The sequence below is a fragment of the Papaver somniferum genome, chromosome 7 (genome assembly GCF_003573695.1).
Source record: "Papaver somniferum cultivar HN1 chromosome 7, ASM357369v1, whole genome shotgun sequence".
In the NCBI taxonomy this organism is placed as follows: Eukaryota; Viridiplantae; Streptophyta; class Magnoliopsida; order Ranunculales; family Papaveraceae; genus Papaver; species Papaver somniferum.
Window position 1 is genome coordinate 91,760,835 of NC_039364.1, and position 10,595 is coordinate 91,771,429.

A 10,595-nucleotide genomic window follows, 5' to 3' on the forward strand; every position below is an offset into this window, starting at 1 on the left:
CAACTAAGGGAATCAAGTGCGCAGTATCCTGCTGGGATCAGAGGCGTAGGAGTACAACTGTACCTTGGATCGGTGGGAGACTGATTGGGATTCAACTATAGTCCAATCCGAAGTTAGTTTGCAGTAGGCTAGTGTCTGTAACGGATTAATACAGTGTGTATTCAATCTGGACTAGGTCCCGGGGTTTTTCTGCATTTGCGGTTTCCTCGTTAACAAAATTTCTGGTGTCTGTGTTATTTCTTTTCCGCATTATATTTTATATAATTGAAATAATACAGGTTGTCCGTTCGTGATCATCAATTGGAAATCCAACCTTTGGTTGTTGATTGATATTGATTGATCCTTGGACATTGGTCTTTGGTACCGTCCAAGTATTCATTGTATTTGATAAAGACTCGCTATTGTTTTTAGCTTGAGTAAAAATCAAATCAAGAAAGAGAGATATTAACTCCTTGAGATACTTTTATCTAGATTGAGTCTGACTGTCTAGTTGATTCTCTAGCAAAGTATTTCGGAGTTAGTCCATACAGATTGCTAAGCGAAATATTGGGTGGTGTTGTTAGACCCCCGCTTTTTCAGTTACCATGTTGTTCTGCACCATCGATACAATCTCGGGTAAAAAAACATAATTACGACAATTACATTCATCCTCTGTGAGGTTGTATTTTGCACCACGGATTTTGATTGTTTTACCTCTGCCTTGACTTTGAGATTGTGAATCCATATTACAAGAAATTAAGAATTGTAGAGAAGGTGTGATTATTTTAGATCTGAAGAATATTTAGAAATTGAGAAATTATAGAGAGATTTAGAAATTCTGGTGTGAAATGAAATGAGTTTGAAATTGGGTATTTATAGAGGAGGGAAATTGTATCTGTTGGATGAGGAACTTATGAGCGATGATCAGACTAACAATCGACATCTTGACCATCGCTGGCGCTGGAATGACCAACAAGCGATAATTTGACCATCTAGCGATTGACACTCTATCGCTCGCTGGAAAGTCTGTCGTGTATGCCTATATGTTATATCTGACATATAGGCATATATGTTTGGCACTTTGGCATACCCATAGTGGATGCATATATGGAAAAAACAAATGTTTGACATGTGCATAGGAATAGGCCTAAGAAAAGAGTGAACTTCCCGAAGGTAAAACCTCAGATGATACAAATAAGGTTTGGAGAGCACCAAAATTATGCGTAAACCTTTGGGAGTACTATCTGTAATGACATTGACATTACCATTACTTGTTACAGATTGAAAATAATTAAAAAAAAAAAAACGTTACGTTTGGACTTTTTCGATTAAATTTATCTAAGTGACCATAGTAGGAATTTAAGCTAGCTAATTTGATTGTCATAGAGTTATGATCTTTAGTGACTCTGATCAGCTTTCCCATGACAAAAGATATTTCTTCAAAATTTTCATCCTTCATTTGATGGTAAACCAGGTTGAATCTTCCTTGGACTTCTGACTTGTACTCATCCTCTAGCTCCTTCAGAGTTGCATCATCTTCTGCTTGAAAGTCTATGTTGGCTCTTTGCAATTCTTTGGCCCAGCGCACTACTAGTTCTGCTCCTCTCCCGGCTCTGTTATTTCCAAGAATGCAGTCTTTGATTCTTCTTGCTCCAATACAGATTCATGTATAAGACATGGCAATGAAAGCATAGTTAGTATAGGGTGAGGAATCAGCATGTCTTTCCATGTTAGAGTGACTCATGGAACTTATGTTGATAGTGACGCCAAATTTCAGCTTATGATCATTAGTAATTCTGTTTATATTATCGTGCTCAGATCTCTGGTAATATAGATTGCTCAAAATATGATTTTGATAGTAGATAATAGCAAAGATTGATATCCAAACCTTAAACTGATATTGAGGAAGAAACCAGGAGTTGAGCCAATCATTGAAATTAGTAGCATCACCAAAATTAGTGTTGAGGACCAAAAAAGGTTTATCCAAAACTCAGAAACAAAAGGACAAGAGATAAGAGTATGAGTTATATCTTCTTTGGCACTTTTGCAAAGATTGCAGATATAATCAATGTAGTTGAGGATGCTTGCAGTCCTGACATTTGTAGGTAGAGTTCCATGGGCACATTTCCGGATGAACATTTGTATAGATGGGGAGATGTCCAGATTCCAAAAAAAATATTCAAAGATGGATCGGGGGTATCATCTTTGTACTTATCATTGATCTTCCTGTCATATAGGGATTTGACAGTGAAAATCCCATTATCAGTGAGGCCCCGGATGATTCTATCTTCATCTTGAGTGTTGCATATCGTGTTTCAGATGCTAAGTTGGTATTTTTATTGAACCATAGAGAGATTAGAACCATGTCTCATTCTCCTAAAGTATTGATAAGTTGTCTGACAGATATAAGATCATTAGGACAGTGTGGAAGTTTTGCTGTGATCCCATCTTTGTTGTGAATCCATTTGTCGTCCCAAATCGTGATGCTTTGACCATTACCATCTCCCGTCTATAGTATTTCTGGATATTTTCCTGCCCTTCCAATATTCATTTTCATATCCAAAAATCAATTCTTTTGGGTTTGATGTCCATTCTGATCACATTTGTTTCTTTGAAATGATTGGCTTTCATGGTCGAGGACCACAGAGAGTCGGGTTCAGTTATTAGTCTCTATGCTATTTTAGTAATCATAACACTGTTAAAAACTATATGTTTTAAAATCCAATCCCCCTAGCTCCTTAGATTTGCAGACATAACTATAATCCTTTGGGTTTTTCAGGGTCTTTTTTTTAAAAGAAATATCTCTGAACTCCAACAACCCAGGTTCCATTTTCTTTTCTTCTTTCTTTATAATGGGTGGGGGATGACAAAAATTAGGACGTGTAAAAGTGGGGGCATTCATAGGCTTAGTAAAATGTAAATTCGGTGAACTATGTGATTAAATATATGCAACGACAGAAAAATTCGGAAATTCGCTAATTCGCGTTTAATGCGGTTCACATATTTGTGTTTATAAATGTATAAACATTAAAAATCAAGCAGTATGGTATGATTCATGGTTCAAATGAAGTATATATATGTATCCATTATCATCATCAAAAGGTATGTAAGGTGAAAGTCAGAGGTTCAATCCCCACCGTAATGGTATGTATTAGTACTAGGGAATCACTCGTGTCGTACCGGCACGGGCTATTTCACCGTTATATTCTGGGGTGCTTTGCTGTCGCATCATGTCTGGCTTCTTCTATCTGTTATCCTCTGGTTTGTATCGCCCAAGTCACACAATTGTGTGTTTTTTCTAATAAAAAATTCTAGTAGTCATTGGTAGTGTGGGTGATAACCGTAGAGTTTGTTGGTATTAAATTGATTTCATCACCCATCCCAGAAATGGGACGAAAGCAACACTTTCTCTGAAACGGAGTGAAAGCATCACTTTTTCTAAAATGGAGCGAAAGTATCAATTAAATGGCACAAGCTATTGAACGGAGTGAAAATATCATTTTTTTTTTCTTGTTTTGTGTTTTGTTTGCTGGATTCCCGATCCTTCGGGTTGTTCTAAACAAATCAAGATATTGAACTCCAATAAAAGGAATGGTTAGCCCAGAATGGTGAGCCCGTTCGGGTGATGATGGCCCTAACTGAATGTCATGTTACTCGGTCAAAACACTTTTCAGAGAACTTTTTTTTTTAGGAATCTAAAACCACACCACAGTTTGTTAAAAATGTTGGCTATATTTTTTGTGCGAATAATTTTCTATAGTTTTCCTACATGCGTAAAAATAAGCCTTAGCGCACCACAGTGATGAATTCTTCTGAAGGGTTCATTTTATGTATGACCATTTTAAAACTACACTTTTTTCCCCCTTCAAATTCAGCAAGAAATCAAATCTGATTGATGATCATATAACCACTTTCAAAAATACCTGTAAGATCTTAAGATGAAAGTATATCAAAATTCAGTTTAAAAAAAGATGATTGGGGACATGTCCACTGGCCAATGCTGGTTATGCCAGAGACCGTCTCAGTGATCAAAACAATTTCCACCTAAACTTGGTAAAACTTATCAGCTAAGGCCATTAAAGTAAAACCAAATTTGAATTAACAATCCAAATATCCCCAATTGATGAAAAATCAAGCACCAAGCATCATCCTCCATTTCATTTAATTTCATTTAAATTAGAAGACTACAGTGAGATAGTAAAATAGATGATTTGCCGAAATAGCTTTTTTCAAACATAAATGTTCATTTTTAATTAGGCTGGAAGCATCAGCAAGTAATCAATTGAAAAACATTTACACTAAATCGAGCAAGATAACAATGCTTAAAAAGAAAAATTCAAAATAAACTTTTGCATCTGGGAATAACTTTTGTACATCCATTTCTATTTTTGTGCCATTATTAAGTACAACAATCTTTCTGGTGTAAGAAACAAATCTGAACACCCATCCCAAATTTCATTATGATTAACACCAATACTGAAGTCTATCCTAAGCCCACTTCCAATCAAAATCAAGAATGATTTTTTAGGGACCATGATTTTATCAGGCCACCTTCCCTATAGTTATATGGGGTGTCCTAAAATGTTGAAATGACTAACCTACCCTTAACCTAATTTAATTTAAAATCAACCTAATAACCACTTATATATATATATAACCACCACCACCAACCACCGATTACCACCACCACCACCGCCTATTACCACCACCACCACCTCCGATTATCGCCACCACCAACCACCGATTACCACCACCACCAACCACCACCACCTCCTCTATATATAGCTTAATTTAAAACATTAACAAAGATATTCTCACAAACCCATTACTTGTCATTTGTTTTTGGTTGAATAAATGAGAAGTAATCGTCGCAAAAAGTTCGACTATCACAAATTAATTTTTTCTTAACCGAACTCAGAGTTCGGTTGATTCGCAAAAAATACTTTTAACCGAACTCCTTGTATTAGAACAACACAAGTCCATAAATTCGGTTCCTTCGCAAAATAAGGATATCACCGAACTTTAAGTTCGGTTGGTAGAGCAATTTGATATGTAACCGAGCACAAAAAATGTACCCAAATAAATTGTTAAGTTCAAAGTTCGGTTACCTACCATTTTATACTAGGTAATCGAATATAACACTGTAACTTTGGTTGTTTTTTTTTTAATCGGTGAGTCCGGTTAGATACGCTTTTGGATAAAAGTTTGCGAACCAACCGAACTTCTTACACTTGGAATATATTTTTTTAACGTAAAGTTCGGTTGGATAGTTGGTTGGTATGAACTTTGCGTACCAACCGAACTATGTACAGTTGGTAAAATTTTATTTTCACGTAAAGTTCGGTTAGTTATTGTTTGCAAAGCAACCGAACTTCTAGACCCTAAAGTTCGGTTACATTGCGGGCAAACCGAACATTACACTGTACGACCAAAATCTCCATTAACGAGCGAGTTCGGTAACCTACGTGTTTGGAAAACATAACCGCACTACACTTTCAGGTGTGTTCGATTACATGTTCTTGACATATGGTAACCGAACTGGCCCAAATCTACATAAAAAAATCATTTTTTTGAAAGTTTGGAGCAAGTAAACCAACATTATCTAAGTTTGAAGCATACCTGATAACCCAAATGCTCTTCCTCCAGTTGTGGTTGGTAAAAGTCATCGCTTTATCTTGAGATTGAGTTTGGGGAAGAATACAATCACCATCTAAGAAATAACTCATATACGGATCACTGTGAAGATTAACAAATACTCTAGGAGAGGAAGGAGATGAAGATTCAGATATGTTATCATCAATTGAATCATCACTTGAATACTCAAGATTAGTGAACTCAAAAAAAATTATTTTTCATGTTTTTCTTCTTAATCTTCTCTAACTTTACTCTCTCAATAATTCTACTTCTTTAGCTTACTCATTTCACTAATGATTTCACTAATCATTACCCAAAATTAATCAGGAGGGTAGTTTAGGTATTAATATAAATATTTAGATAAGGGGTGACCTAGATTTACTTCTAAATATCTTACTAAAAATAGAACCATGGTCCCCAAAAAAACCATGGTCCCCAAAAAATCATTCAAAATGAATCATATATAGTTTCTTAATTTTTGATCATTCCGGGGTTTTTCTTTATAGGCCAATATGAGGGTAGTTTAGGTATTAATATAAATATTTAGATAAGGGGTGACCTAAATTTACTTCTAAATGTCTTACTAAAAATAGAACCATGGTCCCCAAAAAAACCATGGTCCCCAAAAAATCGTTCAAAATCAATCATATATAGTTTCTTAATTTTTGATCATCCAGGGGTTTTTCTTTATGGGCCAATATGAGAAGCCTCCTCCAAGATGGTTTTATATTGAAGCCTAAAATTTACAAATTTTCTTACATTTTTTTTCTTCTCATACTCATGGTGCTCTACAGCCGGTATTCGCATTCCGTCTTATACTTATGATGCCGAGTGGTATGGCACTTATGGAACTGAGTTCATACTCCTTGCCAACAGCTTAAGAGGACTTTAGTATAGAACCTGAATATAAACATGGAATATGATTACAAACTGTCTGAGCATAAATCAAATATGAACTGTTATGATGCACTGTTATGATCATATAACATTTATTACTAAAGTCCTCTCTACCTTTAGGCCTCCCACCGTAATTAGCTAATATTACAATCATAGGCTTTTCCAATTTCACTACCCAAAGGGTAAAGGGAAATTCGACAACCAAGGAAGCTTCCATTAAGCCTCCTTTTCGCCAATTTTTTATTTAGGGTAAGCCTTATTTCTTCCTTTATCCACTTTCTAACATTTTTAGATAGACAAATGATTCAAGCCACGTTTAAAAAATGTGGTAAAAGTGGTCAGCAGTTACATATTTTACGTTGAATAGTTAACAGTAGTATAGAGTTTCGGTTCGCCTAATGCCCTCACTTTAAGTTTAACATACCTTAAAGAATTTACATGAACAACCTTAGCAAACGGAAAATTGTTCAGGTGTTCAGCTGAATATTCTTACGTGTAACCGAAAAATATCAAACAAAAGCTAAATCTCTGGAATTGTTTATTAACTGCAGTTCTGATAGTCAAGTCTATTGATCCATATAAATGGGATTTTCCCAATGTTCCTTATCTAAGATGAAACCCGGCTTCGTATTAATCTCAAACATAAAAGTAAAAAACAACTATCATTCATGATACTTACCTTCAGGTGCTAAGCCCATTGCTTCCTTTTGATCGTTAAAATAAAAGCATCTTGCAACCTAGCTCGCTCTTTTCGGTGAAATGAATCTCTTGACGGTTGTAAACCATCGAGTATCATGTCACTGTATGCACCTCGCAACAGAAACGACCTAAAAACAATAGAAAATTTTGAACAGAATAATTAATTGCACCAATTAAGCCCAAAATTTGAACTGAGAAACAGATGAATAAGGAAGAAATCCTACTTACTTACTTTGGGAAGTTAAAGAAGAGCAGATAGTGGTGTGTCCAACAACATTGTTCGTGTGTAACAACAACATTATTAACTTCTGCGCGGCTTCTTCTGTTGCAAACTCAACAGTAACATGTCCCTTTAAAGTTGAAACGTCCATCCCCCAAATGTTGAACATTAATGATTTCACCGGCATCTTTGAAGTTCATGATGGAGGGTGGCCCAGGAAAAACATGGAAACTTCGGAACACCCGAGAGTCATGTCAGTCAAAGGCTTTCGATCATAGTAAGTTCAACAAACTATAAAAATAAAAATTATTCCTCACATGCAAATACAGAAATTTATGTTTGTTAATTCCTACGAATCCAAAAATGAAAAATTCTCCATGTATAAATACAGAAATTCATGTTGGTTAATTATAACAAACCCAAAAATGAAAAATTCTTATGCAATTGCTTCATCAAACTTATATTACCATCTCATAGAACGTCATAAGACTGACCAAGAGCATGAATATTATGAATATATTCAAAAATAAAATCTCACACATTACCTAATCAGGTGGAAACTGGAAAGCCAGAGCTCATTCTTCGGCTTGATCTCCATCCAGTTGGACCACTTCGTCACAGCAAGCATTCTTGGGCGCATGTTCTTCATCAGTGTCCTAGTTACCTTCAAATTTTACCGGTTCAAAAGGATCTGGTGTGATGCTGAGGGCACAGGGGGAGCACGTAGGTCAATGCGGGTGACGTGGTAGCTGCTTGCAATTTTTTGTTTCATGTTGAAGGAATTGAGAGTAGTTTGGAAATCCACAACATGGAGCAGGATCTGTGAGAATCCAGACATCCCCGCCTATTCAGCATCGATCTGGGAAATTATGGAGTGTCGAAGTAAGATATGTTTACACTGGTTGACGAACAGCAAACAAAACAACCAAGGTCGAGGGAGATCAGGGCAGATGTACCTATGACCTACTTATGAGTTTATATGCTGTATGCCAGACCAATTTATGGACCTCACTGTCAAGAGAAACATTGATTGCGGCATTTGGTATTATCTTCAACTTGAAAGCTAACCAGAAACCTGAAAAGCAAAAAGGAATGGCTGGTCTAGTCAATAGAATAGAAAAACAAATGCATAATCCATAAGTATAATCGTTAAAACTACGGTAATGATACTTGTTTTTTCTTCGTCAAGCGATCGTAAGCTCTTGAGTGTGTCATGTGTGGCCGAGGATCCTACCTTTTGAAGTTTGCAGGTAATCTGTGGTGCCATCGGTTTCTCTGTTGGCAACTACAGGCAATTAAATCAAATTTCAGGCGACCAATTAAAATTGATAATAACCAAGACATAATTCAGGCTTCGTTGAAAAAATATATGCAAAATCTGTTGTATAAAGAGCTGCTAAGAAAAAACGGAAGTAAAAATGTTATTGGCGATTGCACCAACACAACCACTTTTGATTCAACAGGAATATCCATCTGAAATGGTTCAAGATTGCTAGATAAAAAGAATTAGAAACCAAAATTAATCAGATGTTATGAACGCTGGAAAAAACAAAATTTCAATTCTCAAAAATCAAAAAAAGAAAAAAAAAACATAATAAGCAGAAGATCGAACCTAACAAACACACAAAATTATAAACACAATTACACCAACGGGAAATTAAACCAAACCAATATAGACTGAACTAAGATGGAGCCTCGAGCCCTCGACTATAAGTAAAATAGCGAAGAACACAACATACTGATTAGAATTAACCGGTCAACAAATCAGTATGAAGTAAACAGCGATCCTCGGATTTAATTTATATATCACAATATTCTGTGAATCGACAAAACCAAACATAAGCGAAAACCCAGATGCAAAAATGGAAAAGGGGAGGAGGAGAGAAGGCAAAACTTACGTGACGAATCGGTGAGACTGATGCTGATCTGCGATTTTCGGAGACAATTTATAGAAGCAGCAGTCAATTGAATCCATGAAATTGAATGGGAATTTGAGAAATATCATTATTAGGGCAATCTTAGAACCGTTACTGTTTTTTGAAATTCTGAAATTGAATGGGAATTTGGAGCGACCAATAAATCACAGCTAATAGTACTGATTCTGAAATTGAATGAAGAAAGATTGAATCACAGCTAGGGATTGAATCTGATATACTAAATAGGGTTTTATTTTTGGGCGTTACAAAATAGAGCGAGGAAGGGAAGAGAGAATGGAAACGTCTAAGGCTTAGTCCTATGGGCTAGATATCTAGCTGTTAGATTGGCCATCGCCCTCCTAAGTTTTATGGTATTGCTAATCTAGCAGCGAAACGCTGAATAAAACAGCGCTAAACGCGGAATGTTCGGCGCTATATAATTTTATTTTTTAAAAAACTAATCATTATCTTTCTCTCCACCTTTTTCCTCTCTCTCCAATTTTTTCCCTCTCTCTCTCTCCCTTTTTTTCCTCCCTCTATCACGTTCTTCCTTTTTTTTCCCTCTTTCTCCCTCTTTTTCTTTTCTCTCCATCACATTCTCTCTCAAAAATTAGTAAAATATATAGAGCGCCGAATGGTTCGGTGTTTATGTCACTTTTTGAGCGCCGAACGGTTCAGCGTTTCAATCTCGTTGATAGTTGGACTGCGAGCACTTGTTAGGTGAGAGAACTATCAACTATCACTGTTAACTTTTCTCCAACACTTTTTTCTTTGATTTGCAACACTTGTTGGCCTATCAAGCACTCCAATCTAGCCCATAGGGATTAGCCTAAATGATTCGCCATTTAAGAGGCTAGATTAATAAACCTAGTTTGGGACGGGATGAAATGCCAGCCATTGGATTAATCAAATCAGTACATTATTCTAGGAAGGAAAGGAAGATCCTCGCCAGTAGTTAGAAATTCCAATATATCCTGGCCGCTGGATGACACACCAGACACTACTGTTGTATAAGCATTGATTGATTGTTGTATAATCGGGTTTTGCAGGTTACGTCCTGCAGTGAGTCAGTCTGACTGGCCGAATTCGGGTAGGAGCCTTGTTTGGCTTTTGCGTATCAACAAAATAACAAATAAATAAAGTGAAGTGGCTCAGTGGTTAAGGGATGAGAGAGTGTGCAGGGTTACATTTGGATGATGTTTAATGCGGAAAAGCGTCCAATACGGGAATTTGGATTCTTATATAGAAAA

The 10,595-nt window shown here is 36.2% G+C and overlaps 1 long non-coding RNA gene across 4 annotated transcripts; it reads right to left on the reverse strand.

Moving 5' to 3' along the window:
- Positions 1 to 5,629: 5,629 nt before the first annotated feature.
- Positions 5,630 to 9,699, reverse strand: LOC113297863. Of its 4 annotated transcripts, XR_003333805.1 has the most exons (8): positions 9,328 to 9,695; positions 8,664 to 8,714; positions 8,386 to 8,504; positions 7,975 to 8,288; positions 7,442 to 7,660; positions 7,190 to 7,337; positions 6,373 to 6,513; positions 5,630 to 5,689 (listed from the first exon to the last, which is right to left on the reverse strand). It is a non-coding gene; the product is annotated as an uncharacterized LOC113297863 (long non-coding RNA). The 4 variants fall into 4 exon arrangements; XR_003333806.1 differs by lacking the exon at positions 5,630 to 5,689 and having other exon boundaries at positions 6,178 to 6,513; positions 7,438 to 7,660; positions 9,328 to 9,699; XR_003333807.1 differs by lacking the exon at positions 5,630 to 5,689 and having other exon boundaries at positions 6,178 to 6,513; positions 8,397 to 8,504.
- Between the last annotated feature and the right edge of the window lie 896 nt (positions 9,700 to 10,595).